Source organism: Quercus suber, unplaced genomic scaffold (genome assembly GCF_002906115.3).
Source record: "Quercus suber isolate HL8 unplaced genomic scaffold, Cork oak 2.0 scaffold_8, whole genome shotgun sequence".
Lineage (NCBI taxonomy): Eukaryota > Viridiplantae > Streptophyta > Magnoliopsida > Fagales > Fagaceae > Quercus > Quercus suber.
In genome coordinates, this window is record NW_027069474.1 from 1,276,343 (window position 1) to 1,295,452 (window position 19,110).

A 19,110-nucleotide genomic window follows, 5' to 3' on the forward strand; every position below is an offset into this window, starting at 1 on the left:
TTTTTTTTTTTGAGGTTTGGTTAGGACAAGTGGTGCAAAATTGAGAATCCAATTGAAATCTAATTGGATTTTCTCTCTGCTTCACCTATTATTATATATATAGATTACAATAAACAATGTTGACTCATAACGAACAATATATATGTCAACTCAAAACAAAAACAATTATGAAAAATGCTATTCATAAACTTAATAATACTTTTTTTTTTACCACTACGCATTCTTGGTGCGGTGGTCACTCCACAAATATAAATACTTGTGGGCAGGGGCAAAGCCACTTTATGCATTGGAGGGACCATGGCCCCTCCAAAATTTTTTAAACCCTCTCTAATTATAGGTAAAACTAGGCTAGAATCATTTTGAGTTAAGGGTTGGCCCCCACAAGATTAAAAGATTGGCCCTCCCTCCAACACATCACTCATAAAATTCTTCCCCACCCAAATCCCAACTGTGCAATCATAAAATTAACTCCTTTTGTCTTTTCCATTCTTCTCTAAATCATGATAGCCACATCCATATTTTTTTAGTTTTTAGTTATTCAATTTTTGTGAAGGGATAAAAATGAGGTGTAGTACATCAGATTACCTAGTTAAAATCATATGTATTGAATTTAATTGTCCTTAAAAATAATAACATTATTTGTATTTTATTGGTCATGTTAAACATGTGCTTGAATTTAATTGAAGAACCTAATGAATTACACTTACAATATTGTACTTAAGTTTTTCACTTTCTCAAAACTATTACAATATTCCTTTCCACTTAAAAACCACTGAAAAAACTCTCCTCATCACTTGGTGCTCTCTCTTTAGTTACTCTTCATTAACTCTTCCATGGGATGCTCTCACATAATCACATTTTCAGTAGTTTCTCCCTCTTCCTTAACAAAGAGTTTTCTTATTTAAAGCTAAGCAAATATTGAGAAATACCAACTTCTTCTTTTTCTTCTTCTTCTGCAGTTTGTTGTATACTTATATTTGATTTCTATGAATGTTATGGACTTATGGTTTTTCAAAAGAATAGGAGAAACTCAAGAAAAAAAGACTTAAGATGCTCAATTGGTCGATTAACTTGTTAGTATTTTGATATTTGAGTGCTATAGAATTACATAGACCAAAAAAATCTATCAAAAATCTTGTGTTATAAATATATTGTACTTGAGTTTTTTTTTTTTTTTTTGAATTGCAAATCAAAATGATAGTTTTACCTTGCCCCCCCCCCCACCCCCCTCCAAAGCAAAATTTTCTGGCTACGCCCCTGTTGTGGGTGTGGAGGTAAGGGTCGGGGTTCAAGTCTCTAAGAGGATCTTTACACACATATACACTTAGATTAGAATAGAGAGAAATTCTATCTTGTATATATAAAAAAAAAAAAAAAATACATTTTTTTTGAGAATGGATCTGAACACGTACATACGCACGCAATATGAGTATTGGGGATCAACAAGTGCCATTCGGATTAACAAAGTATATTGTATACCAAGCTATAAAATATGACCTACAATTTCTTCCTCCATTAACACAGATTAAGCCGACCAAAGTTCTCTATACGGAGTTGCTTGTTGTCCCCTCTTATAAAATATGAATAGTAACCTCGCTAATTACAAAATCTCTAGAAAACAACAAAAGCTTTAGTATATATTTTAGAATTATTAATTACACTGTTTTTTTTAATTAATCTTATTGTGTAGCAAAAAATAGTTATCAAGTGTGCAAATGACTTGCAACAAATGCAGAACCAAGGCCATGAAGATTGCTGCAAAACTCGCGGTTAGCATCAAACACTCCTAAGTTCTTTTTGGCTTTGTGAAACTATAGTTATGGTTTTTTTAGATGAACTTATTTTCACTTTAAAACAGAATGTACAGATTTTTTAAGCATCACGTTTTTTAAGGTGCAATTGTAATGTACTTTAGAATAATAAATAAATAAATGATGAAAATAAACTCATCCAAATGCATAAACGCATAAACGTTCATTATTCTATAGGTGTGATATCTGTGGCATTAGAAGGGTCAGATAAAGATCAGTTGGTTGTAGTTGGTGAAGACGTTGACTCGGCCAAGTTGACCTACTTGTTAAGGAAGAAGCTTTGCTATGCATCCATATTTGAGCGTGGAAGAAATGAAGCCCAATGAAGAAGAAGAATCGAATGATGAGAAGCCAGAGATTCCGAATTGTACCATTACAACAGTTATCCACCATTTCCAGGCTCTGTGAAGTAGTAGTCTATGATCCGAGTCCAAGTTCCTGCTCCATCATGTGACCAACGTTTTATTGATTTTTGCAACCTAGGTCCAATTTTTTGTATTTTGTATTATGTTCATTCTATGCGTTAGAAAATGGGTCGTGTTAGATTACAATTCTTGTTAGGTGACCTTAAAATTTTTTCAATTGGTGAAATAAATTAGTAGTTCATGGGTATATGTCATGTCTGTTGAAGATTTTATGCTTCATGTGCAGAAGAAATAGATAAACCCACTTATTATATTTTATGAACTCAAAGCCCTCACTTTTTGCCATCATGATTGTAAGTTTAGCTCGTTGTGTTAAAAGATGTTAGGTTCTAAGACTTTAGAAACTAATGTATTAGAACTTCAATATTATTATATTGGCAAACCATGATCAAAACATAGAGTCTAGGTTAGGCTTGCTCAAAGTGTGATTTAATGTAACATTGAAATCAAGTGATTACAAGATTTATTGGACAAAATCTGCAAATCTGCAAGGCTTGATCGATTGAAAATTAGATTCGATCGATTGAAATTCATGCAAATTTAATTTTAGTAGAAATTCCAATTCAGCCCAAGCTCATATGATGTGTAGGGTTAAGTGTTTATTTTAAGTATAAAAGGAAAAACCCTAGCTACGCTTTAAAAGTCTTTGAAGAGTTGTCTGTTGAATCTTCTGTGAGATCTGAGAGGTGTTACCTTTATACACACGCATAGAGTTATCAAGATCAAGATTCACGTTAATAACTTGATGATGCTTTGCTACATAAAGAACTTTAAAGAAGTTTGAAATCTTTGAGAGGTGTCTCAAAGTCACAAGTAGAAGAATTATGGTTGCTATAGATCAAAGAAAGAAGTAGTCCATGGACTCGAACTGTCACGCCCATGATAGTAAGTTTTCTACTCGAGGTAGCAATAGGATGTTAATGTCTAAGTTCTATGTAAGAACTTTAATTCTTTCATAGTGGATCTGTTTTTACCTTGAGGATAGCTAGGTTAAATCCTTTCCAAATTTTTACCGCGTTAGGTTTTCCTAAGTCATCATATCGTGTATTCTTTATATTTCCGTATTATTTGTATGATATAATATTCAAAAGATTCAAAAGGTCTGGAGCACTAATTAATTAATAGACCATTTGCACCATCTTTAAGCTTATTCTTATTGCCAAGAGGTGCTTCCACTACAAGATCATTCTCTCAATTACATCCAATATTTTAGCCATGATGGATTGCAAGTCAAGAATAATCTCTTAGCCTCCAGTTTAACACTTTTATTCATGGCATCAAAGCCATAATCTAAGCTAAAACGTAACCTAAGCCAAACATGTCTTCTAACTCATCATCTCCTACAACCAACACAGCTTCAGATTAAAAAAATTCATGCATCAAACATTACTGCTCATTCTTTCAACATATCCAACCTTGTATCAATATAGCTAAATGCATACTCCTTGCTTTGCTCATCAATAACACCTTCAAAAGTCCTAAAATAAATGAGTGACAAGAGTTACACAATGGTATAATCCCCAAGCCCACCCGAAAATCAACATCTAACTTTCTTTCCTTAATAATATGTCATAAAATCTACAAAAACTTATAACTCAAATGATATTCTCGTGTGTTTTAGAAAAAACGTTCAGAATTCAAATTACCTCTACCATATCTATTCTATTGTTGAAATTATCAAATTACATATAAAAAAAAATGCAATTTTTTATTTTTATTTTTAAAAGGGCTTTCTTTTTAATTTGTTAAGTAATTTAAATAGATGAGAGGAGTCAATTAATGACTATTTAGTATTCTATCCTTTGTCTCCCCACTCGTCCATAACATTAGTTATTGAAGAAAAGTTGGATGGATGAAGAAGCTAACAAACAAAAACATCGCCTTAGACAACTGCCCCCACATGCATTCACCTACGCAGCCAGGAAAGTAACATTGAACAATTGAAGGCCAACATGCAGACTTCAAGTCAGAACTACTTTTTACTTAAAAAAAAAAACTTTACATATAAAGCTTCTTCAAAAAGCATTAACTTTTATCTTCCTACCAAATGCTGAAACTTCTACGATATTCCTCAGTCTTCCTAAAAGAGATTAGTTTTCACATATGCAAGAGGCCCAGTTTCCAATCTTCCAATTCATAAATTGTGAATTGGAAGATTGGAAACTGGCATGGGCCTCTTGCATAATTTTGACTCTAGAAAAGCTTTTTCCTAAAAGTTTGAACCAATTTGGTTATAGCAAGTAATGCTATATATAGATACGATTTTTTTTTTCTCCAATGTTGACAAATTGTTATTAATTCTCATTTAATTTTTACAAGCATCTTTAATAATTTTTTATTAAAAACTTGTCAGCTCATCATTTATTAAAAACAATTTAATTATTTATATCATTTTTAAATTAAAAAAAAAAAATTGATTCTAGAGTTATTAATAGTCAAGCATTATCTTAAAACATATAAAGATTGTGCCTACTTTTTTTTTTTTTTTAAATTACTTTTTTACATGCTCCTCTCTCTCTCTCTCTCTCTCTCTCTATATATATATATTTATTAAATTTAGTTTTAGCCAAGAAGCATGTAGTTCAACTTGTACCTCTTGATATTTTTCTTAAAAATATATTCAAAATTCAAATCTCTCAAACCAGCAATCGAATTATCAAAATAAAAATAGCTTTAATTTTTATTAGCAAACCCAGCTTGAAGATTGATAGTGAGTAGTGATGACAAATGTTTCAATCTTATTATTATTTTACATAGGTTTTTGCGTACCTTAATTTTTTTGTGAGGTTTTAGTCATCTTAGATCTATTACAAAAATTGGGTTACGGGAGATAATACCAGAGCAGCCCTTGTGAATCAATAGTAAATTTGTGAAAATTACATAAATTAATACCATAAACTCTAGGAAACATCCTATAATTTATTTGACCTTTTTCTAAATTTTAATTTGAAAATTATAACAAGAGAATATTAGTCTAAACAGCAAATTTTAATAAATAATGGAAGTCTATGCAAAGAAAATTGGATGAAAAACGACATAGATCACAACCTTGAATTCCATTTTTTACATTCATTTTTCATGTTTTAAATATAGACATTTTTTTCATCATTTTAAAGTGAACATTTCTTCATTAATTGTGAATATTTGTATTAGTGGATATAAACGAGTCTAATTGTGAATGTGGACATTTTTTTCATCATTTTACCTTTCGACAATATGCTTACACTTCTGGACAGCAAATAAGTAAGAGGATCTATCAGCATTCTGTGTATAATGGTAACAATAGGCCTCGACCACTGTCTAAGTTTTCTGCCAATATAATAATAATAAAAATGAGAGGGATAGAACTGAACGAATGAAAAATTAGAGTAACACAAGAGCATAGATACATAAATAATTACAAATAAGAATAGGATAAATGAATATATAATATAGTACATTTTATATATAATTAAGTTGCTTAGAGAGGAAATTATTGACTTCGAAACTGCAATGTAATGCATGGGATTGACTCAGTCTCTGGAAAACTGAAAAGCTCTCTCAATCTCTATAGAGTTATCACAGAAACTCAAGAAATGAAAAGCAGAGAAAAGAGAGAAAAACAGAGAGAGAGAATAGTTGCAAAACTTCTTCAATTGTTATATTTCAGAATACAAGTCTTAAATTAATTACAATGGAGATGATCATCTATATATATGCATTCACAATNTGCAGTGGACTCCCGACGGTCAATGTTCAAAAGAAGCTGAACATATATCTTTTTTCTTTTTCCGTCACATGCATCATTTATGGGTAGTGATTCCCTAAGACTTCCAGCATCCACATTATGAGGTGCAAAAGCAACATCAACTGTACTGACAGCCCTTAGACCTTCCATTACCGCTTCCATATAAGAACGTTTGGTCATTCCTATAGAATCATTTCTCTGCAAAAAAGTTAATCAATGAAATCTGCATATTGTCTTAATAGGAGTAAATTACCCCCCCAACCAAAAAAAAAAAAAAAAACACTCTTAGGACTTCATTGAAGTACCTTTGGAGTAGTTCTTAACTCCAGGTATACCACATTTTCAGAGGCAAAATCTTCAATAACCTGTCCTTGGCCCAAAAAAAAAAAAAATTTTTACATCAATGTACAGAATTGGAGTTAAAGTTTTTTCATGTATAGGGAAGTTTCATACTTCTTGGGTGATTCTTTTCACAGTTGTGTGGTCAGTAGTAAGAATGTGGATCAGATCAAACAATTGAACACTTCAGTTAGAGAACGGTCATCTGAATCAAAGAATGTATAAAGTTTCCAATGTGAAGATTCAATAATATTATAATTACACTTCCAAAGGAGACACAGGAGTCAGACAACTAAAAAAACAAAAAGAAGCAAACTTTTTTTTATCAAACATCGAAACCCCACCTCAACTAAGCCAAGAGGCTGTACTTAGCACAATCAAGTTGAGGCTTTCCATTATTTAAGTACCAAATAATGATATGAGAGCAAAGAGTTGAATTTCATTTCTTTCCTAATTTTTCTAAGCAACCAAACAAAAACAAGGGTAATGAGCATACTTTTCAAGATAACATGTTCCACATCTGAGAAAACTATGACACCCTTTCCCCCAGTACTCGAGCAAGTTCTCTGTAAGAAAACAACACCTCAGTCAGTATAAATAAAACACTTTTAATGAAGCAAACGTTCTTCTTCAACCAATAAACAAAGCAAAAACTTAAACATTTTAGCCCCAAGAAAGAGACATGGAAAGCTTACAACAGTGTGGAGTCTCTAATGGATCCATTGAGGTGAGCATGTAGTTCTACCTTTGGCAATGAAACACACCACTCCATGTTTCTCTTTGCCTCTCTCTCTCTCTCTCTCTCTCTCGCTCTCTTTCTCTCTTCCTTTCTCTGCCTTTTGTTCTTATCTCACTCAGTTCTGTTTGCGTCTAGTTCCACTTGACAACAATGATACGATGATATCTAGTTGGATTCGTGTTTGGTTGACTCTGTGTGTTTTTGGGCTGAAAGTCTCTTCTCCTGGGCCCCTTAAGCTAAATAGTTATCAAAACTTTAAATCGTGGAAATTGTGGAAACCATGTCACAGTGGTTGTATGGTTTAAACTACACCAGATGAAAACAATGTTTTTAATTTTTGGATAGAACAGATGAAAACAATGTGACAACATTATACATTATATTACTACCAATTATGAATTTGGTTTAAAATATAATAAAGGAAACTATAAAGTATACAGAAATATGTTATGGAAATTTTCACATTTGGTCCAAAATAAGATGTACAATAATAACATGACTATAATTCTGAAAATAATTTTAGGCATATGAAACTCTCATTCACACTAGAAACCCTCATTGTTTTCTAGGTGGGAGTCAAATAAGTTTAGTGATACTTTTTTTCTTCATCCCTATGACATGTTGTGATTAATGTTAACAAAAATTGAATCAATAATGGACCCATATAAAAGCAATTTTACTCAAATTATAACTTACCACTTCAATAATATGAAAAAGTTTGGGTCTTTAACATTGCTCATGGATGATTTGTTGTAGGTGAAATGGTACTTTTCCATGCACTAAGTACTTGGGGGGGGTTTGAGGAGGAGGGTTCAATATTAATGTAAAAATTTCTATCTGTTTTTTTTTTTTTTTGGGATGAATGAAAAGATTGTATTGCATAAAATGAAAAGAGTAAGAAAGTTCAAGTAACAACACCTAATAGCAAAACTGGAACACCATTGAACACCAGAACTTAATCATACAAGGAAAACAATCACTAAGCCACAATAAGGGAAATAGAGAAAGAATTAAGAGAAGAGGATTTAAGAACATCTAAAGAAATTCCCCAAAACACAACACAAAACTCTGCTTTGGACAGAATTAGTAAGCTAGCCATTCCCTTCAATTCTCCTTCTAACTTCCCATTTGATCAAAAGTGAAGGATATTTTCTTCAACAAAAGCTAGGGATTTCTACCCGTCTAAATAAAAAAAATAAAAAAAAAAATAAAAAAAAAAAGAAAAGAAAAAGAGGATGATACGTTGGATGAAGGCCGTGAGGTTTTGGATCAGCTTTGGACTACGCCCAAATTATGTTAACAAGAAAAGGAGAAGAAAAGTTAACATATAGTAACAGACACAATAGGGCCCAAATGAAGCTCAATTGGGCCCAAGTAGATCACAGAATGAGCAGTCTGTCATTATTTTTCAAAAGAGTTTGATTGGACCTGACGCATCCATCATCCATGTATGAAACTTAGGGTGGGGGCTAAGCCCTCCACTGTCAAACTACATTCTTCTTCCTTTTTTTTTTTTTTTGGGCCGAGTAAATTGAGAAGAATAGGGAAAGTCAGGACAACAATTATGCTAAAATAGCATAAAACCCAAAATATAGCTAATGAATCCCAAAAATCACTTGCATCAAATCATAAACTAGTTATGCAAAATAGGATTTTGCTATAGTGCTTGTCCAAATGTAGGAGAGCATTGTAGCTTATGCAAAACCATTTTATGATTTTTTTTTTTTTTTGGTGTTTCACAATAATCAGATGTGGGTATTTTGAAAAATGACTAGTTAAAATATAAAAAACAGGTTTTTATTTTAAAATAGATAATAATTTTTGTATAAATTGATGTGAATGCTCTGAGAAGTTTGCACAATTATCATCCAGTTTCTTCTTCCTAACAATGTGGAATAATACACACATAAATACGGTCCATTTAATACATTTAAGGTACAAGCTCCACCTAAGGTTTATTTATTTATTTTTTAAGTGGTTAATTTTATTGATATAGGTCTTATTTTCAGGTCTGGCTTGAAGATGTTCCTCATGAGGTTCTACCTTTTGTAATTCATGATGCTTCTTAGTTTTATTTCAATAATAAAAAAAAAAAAAAAAAACTGGTAATTGCTATAAGCTCTCATTTTTTTTTTTTTTTGAGAAAACTGTAGCTCTCATTAGTTGAATAAAATCATATTATATTAATATATTAAAGTTGAGGCACAATTATAATTCAGGTTGAACCTAAGTTAGATTTTAGTAATAAAATACTTTTGTGCCTAGTGTACATTTTAATTTTTTTACTTTGGTGTCAAGTGAACCATTTGTAATATTTAGTATTCGTTTGGGAATAGCTTATCTAGTTTTTGTTGAAATTTTTTTATTGAAAGTGTATTAAAGTATATTTGTACCTTGAAAAAAAAGTGAGAAAATTGGAAAAAAAAATGAAGGTTTAAAAAAATATACATAAAAGATAAAAGTTAAAAGCTAAAAGTTGAAGCTGATGCCAAACAGAAACTTACCATGAAAATCAAGATGATCATGTCACTCACTTAGATAAAACTCTTGGTCTTAAAAACTAGTACGATCAAGGAATCAGTTTTTGGTCTCAATTCTTGTTTTATCCCTTTTTAACTAGATTTTATTGGTTTTACAAGATCAGCTTGGTGCTAGGTTCCTGGTTGAATTGGCTAGTCCGGTTTGGTTTTTAAAACAAGATAAAACTACCTCATCATTACTATTGTTATACATAAGCACATATAACAACCTAATTTATAGAAAATGGTGACGAGTTAATTTAGGACAAAAAAATTATTTATTAAACCAAAACTCAACCATTAAAAGAGTTTGGGATGGGAAAAACCATATTAAACAATTTAAATGTTTATATATTGTACCTGTTGAAAAAACATTAAATTTTAAAAACTCTATCTAAGACATGTCCAATATATCTTTGAAAACCCAAACTCATCCCAGAGACATGCTCCTCTATCTTAATTTATGAACAAAGTTTGGTTACAAATTTGAAATTTAAATATTTGATTGATAACATAGTTATTGATCTTTGATTTTCTAAAAATTTTACAAGCATGAAGGAAGAAGAAAATGTAATTTAATGGTAAATTTGTAAAAATTCAAATTTAATATAAAAAATATTGATCAGTGGAGTTGTAACCTTCAAATTTTTCATTTATTTATTTCCAAGATTAATATAAAATATATAAGATATTTCAAAAATCATTCAATTATTGCCAAGTACGTGAACTTACGCTTTTTATAATATTGTCTTGTGCTAGTAAAATCTAAGGCTGGGATGATGGCGGCCTAGGTAGAGGAGTTAGAATTGTGTCCATGCCCATTTGGAACATATTACATTGTGTTTATGTTTGGATTGAGTGGAGAAAGATGGAAAGGAAATAGGAGGAAGGAAAATAATGGGAGGTAAGGAATTATTCGTTGGTTGAAGGGAATTATAGTGAAAAGAAATGTTGAATTCTATACAAGCTTCACAATTGCATCAATGGAGAAATGAAAACTCAGAGAGAGAAAGACAAATGTAAAACTTGTAGAAATGAATTCCTTGATAAGTTTACAATGCTCTGTTCTTTATATAGGTAGAACAAAGGCGGGAAAGTTGGGAAGAATTGAAACAGAAATAACTAACTTCCTAACTAATCTAAGCCATACACGTGGAATAGAAACTAACAACACATTTAGCCTAAATGTACAAACGGCAGTCGTTTTGTATCTGTCTAAATTATTCTGAAACTAAGCTACTCTAAGCTACTTGCAGTTTAGTTGTATATTTACAAATCATAATGCAAACGATTGTAGTTTAGTTCTATATTAGAAAACGATTGATATCTTCCTAACAAACTCAATAAGAAAAGAAAAGAAAAGAAAAGAAAAGAGAAGAGGGAGTTGTTTTTTTCCTAGGCCACTATTTTTTTTTTTTGAATGAAAGATATAGAACTACCTAGGCCCACTATTAATTGGGAGGAAAATGAGAAAGAATAGTGAGTTTCACCAAACATTTCTCTTCCCTTCCCTCTCCTTTCCCCACCTCCCTTCCCTTCTCATTTATGATTTAACCAAAGTTACCAAACATAGTGTTTTTGCTCGTGAGGGGTTTCAAAGCTAAAATTTTTATTTAAACTTCAAAGTTTCTTCTCAAAAAAAAAAAAAAAAAAAAAAAAAAAAAAAAAACTTCAATGTTTCTTAAAACATATTGTCCACCATGAGTATTGGGTTTGTGCTTCAGGAAAAATGAATAAAGAACAAATATAAATATAATGGTTTTACTTTTACACTATATGTTGGAATTTTTTTTACAAAACTCATAATTTTGATTAAATGGTCATTCAAGTCAAACGATGAAATCGGTTTTATACATTTAAAATTGAATCAATATAATAATGTCTCTAATAATAGCTTTGGTTTTCTTTTACCGTTTTCAAATCTTTTTAATTTGCTCCAACGCATAGCTTAAAATTGTTTTTGACCACACATAATACTATTAAATTCACATCATATCTAGGGATTCTCTTATTACTTGCAATTTGTTTCAAACTATCAAACATGAAAGTAATCACATTTTCGATTTTTACTCCTAAAACATGCTACACGTATCAATGAAATGAAAGTATGTTTTGAGTATTTAACACTAAAGAAAACGGTTTTTCTTTTCTCTTTTTATATTTTATTCCAGTTAAAAGATACTAATGCATTATATGTTATGCATATCCAATGGTGCAGCAAAAGATAGCAATGAAGGTGCAAATGAATTGCGAGAAATGTAGAACCAAGCTCATGCATGAAGATTGCTGTTGTGGCAGAAGGTGTGTAACTGCGTATCAAACTTGGAATATCTTTTGCTTTTGAAAACTGCATTCTAGGCTATATGATAATAGTTAGAAATATGTGAATTTAATCATTTAATCATTATTTTAACACTCTTACTCAGACATGAGCCTAAATTTTCTCTTAATATATAGGGGTCAACACATGAGACTTTTAGCTTTTTATAATTATATGGAAGGTAGAGCCTAGAAATAGTTTAAACTCAAAACCACATGCTCTAACATAATGACAAATTATCAATTTATCCAATATATAGTTTAGGGAACTAGAAATAGTGAATACGATCATTTAACTATTATTTTAACAATTTTCAAATAGGTGTGTGACCTCAGTAGCAATCGAAGGAGCAGATAAAAGTCAAGTTGTAGTGATTGGAGATGGAGTTGATTCAACTAGTTTGACCCACTCATTGAGGAAGAAGTTTGGCTATGCCACCATAGAGAGTGTGCAAAAATTGGAAGTAAGTAGTGCTGAGAAGAAACCTGAGAAAAAAGAAGACAACCCAACTCCAATTCTATGTGATAGGTCAAGAATGTATTGACTCCTTGTGATGAATTAATCAATTAATTAGCCAAGTTACTTAATTAATTCAATTTTCATGCAATAAGCGTGGTAGCACAAACAAATCACCAACTAAGTTAAAATGCAGCGAAAAATAAATTGACATGGTGATTTGTTTACGAATGGAGAAAACCTACACGGCAAAAAGCCCACCGGATGATTTTAAGGTCACCACTTCCAAGAATTCACTATTATCACAATAAGCGGTTATAAGTAAAGGAATCCCAGTACCTTATACCAACATATAGTTGAACCCTTATGCCAATACCCAATTGAACTTGTTATAACATATGTGAATCATTGTTATGACATATGACAATTTGTGAAAAAACCACAACAAACAAATAAACATAGGAGAGAAGTCATAAATCACTCAACTCATACTCACTTGTTGAATACATTAAACTCTATCCTAACACAAACTCTTGAAAAACTTTGCAAGAAGAGAGTTCATGGCAAGAAGACTTTGACAACCTGTATTTCTTAAACACTTTAAACAAAACTCATCACGGCATCTTAGTGTGAAACATAAATAAAAGATTGCATACAATATATAAGAAGCATGTGTATAAAAAGAGAAAAGAAACAACACATGCAAAGATAGGTGAAAGAACTGTAATAACAACCTCATCATATATATAACATCATAAGTACAAGATTTGCGATCACAATGTAAGACCAATGTATCTCTAAAAGAAGAAAAGAAAAAAAATACATAAGTCCTCACTACATCCCTTGAAAAAAATAGACACTCCCCTTAACAAAAATCTCCTATACAAACTCTCCCCCTATGTATATGATTACTCTCATATCAAAATTACTTCTCCTTTTTGTCACAAATGACAAATTGTAAGTAAATCAAGTAGACATCTCATCATTACTGAGCGGGCTAGCATCCTCATCCTCATTATCCTCATCGTCGTCGGAGTCACCATCATCGTCTTCATCCTCAAATGCCTCTGGAGAAGGAGAGAGAGACTCCACGAAACCACCAAGGCAAGCCTACCGTCTAGCAATACGGTCGACACGGGTGTTCACCTAACACAACTCATCACTGAGTGTGTCAAGGCGAGCATCCATGCACTGCAGTTGCGCCATGACCACCTCGAGGGTCACTCCATCTATCAATGAAGAAGGTGAGGATGTGGAAGGAGTGGAAGAAGCTGAAGGACCTGTTGTCTCTGTTTGTGGCTGCTTCTATCGAAGCTAGGCCTCGCTCCATCGAACGGTAGTAATGGCTATGGCACACATAATAGAAAAGTGTGTAGACTCTAGATAGGAGACAGAAAAATGGCGAAGGATCTGCGTGATAGCCGAAGGAAAAATGAGCTTATCACGAGTCGCCGTATTCGTATAGATATCTATAAGGGATAGAATGAAGTGAGAAGGAAAATCAATAGGAAGCCCTTCAAAAAGGGATAACACAAATTGAGCACAAGGCTCTGTGATGGAGTTATAGTAAGACAATGGATGGAGAACAAATGTCATCACCATGTTAAGGAATCTCGAACCTTTTGCAAAACCCAAGCAAGGGGTGTTTTGACGGTCACCCCAAGATGAAGGTGTCTCACAAAATAGAGATGAGAGTTCGTCTTTGGACACAGTCTTCAGATGATTGTAGCTAGGATAGTCAGGATGTGCTACCCTAGGAACATGTAGTACCTTGGATACAATATCTAGAGTAATTATGATGTGTGTACCTCGAACACGAGTAATAAAATGAGGTACTATAGCATCAAATCCGTGCATATTAAAATAAAAATCCTCTATGATCACAGAGGGACAAGTGACTAGGATGCTACATAGTGACTCCCAACCCCGATTGTAGATGACAGTGGAAAGATTAGTATCAGAAAAATTCAATAGAACGACTTGGCGTTCTAAATGAATGTTGCGTTGTGAAAAGTTCTCCGAGAAGTCCGACTTGGCCTTCTCATCATGGAACCTGACATGGGAGGGGGTAGGATTAGAGGAAGATGCCCCAGAACGGAGAGCATTCTGAGATGGAGTGGATTTTCATTTAGGTGCCATAGAGCAACTAACTGAGAGAGAGAGAGAGAGAGAGAGAGAGAGAGAGACTCAGAAAAGCACCAACACAAATCAATATCAAAATAAGGAAAAATGAAGGTATGTATGCATGAACATATGACATGCAAACTTTAAAACATCATGGGCTCAGCCCAATCCAAACCTACCAGCACACATCATTGAAACAAAGTAAACACACATCTAAAATGCATGAAACATTGTTATAATGCAAATGTGATACAATGCATGATGCTTTAAACTCATTTAAGCAAAGCCCATCCTAAAAATTTCACAAAAACTTCATCAATTTTGAAAAACCCCAAAAATTTTCAAAACCCCCAAAGTTAGGTCAGAATGCATGATATGTATGATAAAAAGATAGAAAGAAGATCATACCAGAGTAAAAATGCATAGATCAAACCGAAGAATGAGTGGGGAAGATGAAGAGTGTGAAGAGAAGTGTTTTGGGAAAGGGAGAGACACTATTCTGTAGAGAGAGATTGGGGAGAAATGAGAGAAATTCGTGCTGACCCTATATATAGAAAATCATAAGGCTCGATGGATTAAGAGGTGTTGAGCTTTAAAACGCGTGAATTAGCTATCGAAGAGCTATTGAGAATCTATCGAGAGGTGTCCACAGCAAAAGGGGCTCGATGGATCGAGAAACTATCAAGCATCCATCAAGCATCCAAAAAGTTCCTCGATGGATCAAGTAGCTATCGAGAAGCTATCGAGAATGCAATAAAAAGATTCTAAAAGGGCTCGATAGATAGCCTAGCTGTCGAGAGGTGTCCAACAACTGTCGAGATTGCTTAAAAACAATTTTTTAAGAAGAGAAAAACACAAATATGAATGTAATCAAGTATGCTACACAACCAAAGATCTAAACAACATTTTAAGCTCTCAAAATCACCTCTCAACAAGAAAAATGTCAAGCACATCAATCCAAAACACACACACACATACACACACCAATCACATTAATTCGTTGTCATATTAGTTTGTAAGTTTTTATTGTAAAATTGATAGTAATTTTAATATTTTTCTTCTATAAAATGCTCTATGACTTACCATAATTCAATTATAATATTATTAAAACTATCTTAATAATTTAATTATATGTTATTGTAAATTTATTGAATTTAATTAATAGAAATCTAGTAAACATGTAATACCAATTCCATATCTTGAAATTTTACTTAAAAGTAAAATTTCTTATCAAGCCACAATATATTGGTAATAGCGTTTCTTATAAACTAAACTATTTTCATAAGTAATTAATAATAGTGTATAAATTCATTACATAAAAAAGATAGCTAGTTTAATGAACCATAGCTTCTAGAACTCAACATTTATTATATAATATATAATTTATTAATCCTTTTATAAATATAATTAGAATTTACTTTTTGCGCTTCACCCTCCAAAAAGTATGAGCTCTCCCATAAAACTAAAAGCAAAAAAAATTAGATCTCATAAATTCTAACATTCATATTGGTAGATTTTAAAGATGTAAAAAATATTTATAAAATGGAAATGAAAATAAAAATATATTTGATGAAATGATATATTCTATTCAAAATTTTAAAAGAGAAATCGGACCAAGAATCTCTCTCTCTCTCTCTCTCTCTATCTCTCTCTGCAATCACATACTCTTATATGTATATATGCATCTGTAATATTCCTTGAATACAACCTTCTGATTCCAAAAATAAACTATATATACATGCATGTCAACTTCCTCGAGTGGCATTCCTATTATTTTATTAACATTACCTACCGAGATATCGCATTCGTGAAACAATATTGGGGAATATATATATATATATATATATATTTTTTTTTTTGGGACTTTGCAAAAGTTAGAGACCCCATCTTGTTTGTTTTGAACAATCAAGCTTTCAGATATGGAATAAGAGGTCCACTTTCTTCTTTATGATTTTTAAATATTATTTGTCATGTGATCTTTTAGAAATTAGGACTTAGATATGTCCTGTGTACAGTGATACATGTCATGATCAATTAATTAGACAAGGTACAAGTTTCTCGATGACGGACTAATTAAAACAATATATACATGATCATCATTTTTTATTTTTTGAAACGGTCCAAGTTTCTCTTAATATTTTGTCATATATTTTCAACCCTCGAGTCTTTTATTATTATTATTATTATTATCTTTTCAGTTTCTCCTCTCCACTCTCTACCATCTTAAAAATGTTTGACCTTGGTGAAAACATCCGGACAAGTTATGAGTTAATTACTTATTTTCTAATAAATTCCAACGTAAACTTAAATTGAGCAAACTCTAAGTTGTCTCTCAAAATAATGTCGATGTTGCGCAACTCAAATTCTTGGGTGTTTTTCGATGCACAAAGTGCTTGGGGGTCTAAGAGAGAAAGGGTTCGAGTTGCGGGGTTGTAATTATTTCTCAAAAAAAAAAAATTCTGGGGTGTTTTTCGATAACATTTGTTGGCTTACATTTATTTTTCTTGAATGTATATTAAGTTTTTTTTATGGACAACTTCATCTTGAAATAGTGGTGAACGGCAATTAGTGGCAGTTTTGACCGTGCCAATGTAGATTTTTGGTGATTTGTGGGGCAAAGCATGGTTAAGTGCCGATATTTGGACTAAAATTATCCTCACATATAGGGATGGAAATTTAAATCTACCTTGTGGGCACCCAATAGCTGCCTCACTTTGCATAACAATTAGGGTGAGGACCAAGACTAAATCCTTTCCCTAAACTGAGGAATCCTACCATGTGCCAAAGTTTCACTATATATGAGGGTAATTTTATAAAATTACCCTCATATATAGTGATGGTTATTTAAGTTTGTCTCCGTGGTTATCCAATCTGTCCTAATTTGCATACCAAATGGGGCAAGGAGAAAGATTAAATCCTTCCTTCTAATAGGTTTTGGGTGGTACGAGTGTTGTTAGGACCCACCCCATTTATATTTAAAAATTAAAAATATTTTTTATTGATTTTTTTTTATATACATGACATATATATTCTTTAATTTTCAAACTTTAAATTTATGTTTTTTTTTTTTTTTTGGTGTTGTATTATTGCTTTTATGTTTTTATGTTTAAGATTTAAATTGCTTATAATCTTAGTTGTTATATTGTTATATATGTTTGAATTGTTTTAATGGTTTTTAAGACTTAAATTGTTGTATTATTAGATAGTTTTGTAGTGTTAAAACTTGATTCCTTAATAAATTATTAAAAGAAGAAGAAGAATAATGAGTGGGGTAGGACAGGTGTATGTGGGTGCCAACTAGGGTGGGGTGGTGAAAAAAAAAAAGAAAAAGAAAAAACTGCCCCAAAGTGAGGATGGGGCGGGGGCAAAAGGATAAGGACGGTAAACAGAGTAGAGACAGAAAATAGGAAACCCACCACATTCCTACGCAGTGGTCATTCCTACTCATATGATATTATATTAAAAGGAAAGTTACCAATTATCTTCTTGTTGTTGAAAAGAATAAATATGTCCACTAGCAAAATCTTTTAAGAATGATAGAATACATCAAATGTTATGATTTCTCTATTAACTTCATGCTAGTAAAAGTTATAAATAAAAGAAATTAATATACAGTCATAAATATATCATCTCAAAAGATTAATCTAAATATAAGAAATTTAAACTTGTTATTTGATAATAGTAAGAAAATTAGAAAAATGAATAAATTCATTTGAAATTAATTAAATAATAATAATAATAATAATGTCTAATTTTTGTTTTAAATGTTCAATACATACGCTAATTTTTTCTTTAAAAAATTGTACAATGTCCAACATTTTCTTCTGCTGCCGTACTTTCACTTCCAATGGTTCAAAAGGTATGTTTATACTAAAAAGCTAAAATAGAATGTTGTAGCATTATTGAAAATGAATTTAAAAAATAAATAATATTTGGAAGTTTGTTAGAAGATATTTGATAATGTAACTTCTAAAAAATAGACTTATATAGGAATTAGAAAATATTTTTATTTCTTGATAATATATACGAGAGAATAGTTGTAGTGGATTGGATGATTAAACGTGGGAGGGACTGAGACTTGAGAGGAAGTTGTGGATATATTTTTTTCTATGGAAGGGGTGGGCCTTTTGGGGCGTACGCAGAGATAGTCTTTCCTTTGATAGTTCCGCTTTCGTTGACAAGTGAGCTTGTATTCATAACAACATATTGGAATCAATAAGTTTGTAAAAAAAAAAAAAAAAAAAAATTCATAATTATTGATATAACAAGTTATATATTAATGATAGATAATAAAGTGGTGTTATTAGTGGTGGCATGAGTTTTATTGCACTTTGATATTTTGAAATATTTTTTTTAGAATCTCAAGTTTTGGGTTCAATCCCTAAACCAATTTCAATTTGATTGGTTAACAAATATAAGAGAAATATGAAGCTAGATGGAAGAAAGATCAGGTTTTGAAACTCTTCAAGTCAGGTGGGCCGGGGGGTGGGTTCACAGAGAGAAATAAAAAAATTAAAAAAAAAAAAAAATGTCACGCATTTTTGTGTGTTTTTAAAATACAGTATTTAAACAACTTAAATTGAAAATTGTGACTCAAATACTCTTAATTAAACACTCTTATCAAACATGTATTTTTTTTTTTTTTTTGCA

General features: G+C 31.7%; 1 pseudogene; it reads right to left on the reverse strand.

The window, feature by feature from the left end:
• Positions 1-5,900: 5,900 nt before the first annotated feature.
• On the reverse strand, positions 5,901-7,156 carry LOC136068652 (N6-mAMP deaminase-like; annotated as a pseudogene).
• Positions 7,157-19,110: the final 11,954 nt, after the last annotated feature.